This window comes from Apodemus sylvaticus, chromosome 11, assembly GCF_947179515.1.
Source record: "Apodemus sylvaticus chromosome 11, mApoSyl1.1, whole genome shotgun sequence".
NCBI lineage: Eukaryota > Metazoa > Chordata > Mammalia > Rodentia > Muridae > Apodemus > Apodemus sylvaticus.
The window spans coordinates 57093544-57095600 of NC_067482.1; the positions used below are offsets into that span (position 1 = coordinate 57093544).

Here is a 2057-nt window from a genome sequence, read left to right on the forward strand (position 1 = left end):
GGTTTGGACAAACAAATCTTGGCAGATAGAATTGCCCTACTTAGCTGTTTGTCAACTTGACAGAGTCATCTGAGAAGGGAGTCTCAGTTAAAGTACTATCCACTTCAAACTAGCCTTTAGGGGTGTGTGTGTGTTGTCTTGATTGTCAATTGACGTTGAAGGGGGTAACCCACTGTGGGTGGCACCATTCCCTGGGCAGGTGGACCTCAGCTGTCTATGAAATTTAGCTAAGCTGAACCTGTCAACAAGTCAGCCAGCAGCATTCCTCCATGGTTTCAGCTTTGACGGCCTGGCCTGGCTTCCCTCAACGATTGGCCATAACCTGTCAGCTGACATGAAGCCATTCCTTCTCGAAACTGCCTTTGGTCAGAGTGCTTACCATAGCAACCAAGTGAAAACGGAACAGTAACTGCCTTAAAGATCGTGAGATGAGATTATCCAGGTATGTCCTAAATCCAACAGTTAGGTGCTTTCTCAGGAGTCCAGAAGGCCGGACTCACACGTGGCAGAGGCCATCTGCACACAGCAGCTGAGAACGGAACCCTGCAGCCACGGGCAGAAGGAACATGAGCTCAAAGAGGAAAGAAGGCTTGAGAAAGGGGCGAATTAGCCCCGATGATACCTGATTCCAGACCGCCCGCCTCCTGAACTGTGAGAGAACCATTTTTGTTTTCTGCTGTTAAGATGCTCTACCGTTTCCTGATTGCATTCAAGGCACTGATGAGGGGAGATGGGCATGGGGAGGTGGACAGAGTGTGGGGAGATGCACAAATAGTTGCTAACAATTTATGGGGGGAGTTGGGTCATTCTCCTCTTACCTGAAGTCTCCAGAAGATCTAAGCTGTCTGTCCTAGTGTTTTGTGTTCCTAAATGCTTGAGAACAGGCAATTAATAAAACTAGTTTATTTAGCTCATGATTCTTGAATTCGGAGAAGTTCAGGGTGTAATTCAGCATCCAGTAAAGATCTTCTTTAGTGCGTCCTAATGTGACTGAGGGCATCCTGGATGGAGACAGACTAAGTGTGTTAGCACCAGTCTCGAGATCCCTCTTCTAATGGAGCTATTAATGTCACCACGAGGGCCTGACCCCTTTTCTTCCCCAAAGACATCATTTTCAAATTCCATGAACACAGGAAGGACTTCAGGAATGATTTCCAAACATGGCTTTTTGAGAAGCACATCCAAAGTAAAGCAGCTTCCTATTTTCAGAGCACGTGACTCTTAGACTCTCTGGGGGTGTTTAAATGTCTTGCAAATGCTCCCAAGGCAAAATGAGACATATTTCCACCTTAAACAGGCAGAGCGCAATTGGAAACCCGTTTCAGTCAGACTCTGTAACAGCCCCTTTGACCCTTCCACGAATGGAAGAGCTCCTCCCTGAAATCCGTGCATTCCTAGACTTTGTATCTCAATAAAGTACATGAGTGTTCACAAACGTCAAAGATTAAGAGTGACAGTCTCATTCTCTCCTTTGCCATCTCTCCCAACAACCGTTTTTGTTAATTGTATTTTCAGAATGCACCTCTGAGTGGTCCACCTTCCCCACCTCCAAATCCTTACTCAAGCTCGGGATGTTATCATCTGTCTTGGATGGCCTTCCTTCTGGATCCACAGCCTGCTCTCTCATGGATTGCCTCTTCCTCAGAGTCCCTTTTCCAAAAATAAACCTAATCTCAACAATGCCCTGTTTAAAAATCCTTTAATGGCTTTTCATTATACTTAGAGTCATGACCATGGTTTTCCAAGCCAGGGTGGCTCTAGCCACTCTTAATATTTCTATTTGCAATATTTCTATCTCTAAAATCCTCTTCTGTAATCCTCACACAGTAGCCTCACTTGCCCATCTGTTGTTCCTTTAAAGTTCTGACCTCTGCTCTGGGGACATTTGCATGAGCTATGTTCTCTTCAAAAGTACTTAAAGAGATCCCTGCTTCTAGCTGCTTCCATTCCAGACTTTCCAGAAAGGACTCATCAAGCACTTTGTAAATTGCAAGTAACTCTAGGGATGGGGATGTAGCTCAGTTGGTCAAGTACTTGTCTGCCATGCTCAAGTCCCT

The 2057-nt window shown here is 45.5% G+C and overlaps 1 long non-coding RNA gene across 1 annotated transcript; it reads left to right on the forward strand.

Annotated features, from left to right (window-relative positions):
• Positions 1-391: 391 nt before the first annotated feature.
• Positions 392-1697, forward strand: LOC127696428 (uncharacterized). Its single transcript, XR_007980222.1, has 2 exons — positions 392-651; positions 1516-1697. It is a non-coding gene; the product is annotated as an uncharacterized LOC127696428 (long non-coding RNA).
• The last annotated feature ends 360 nt before the right edge of the window (positions 1698-2057 follow it).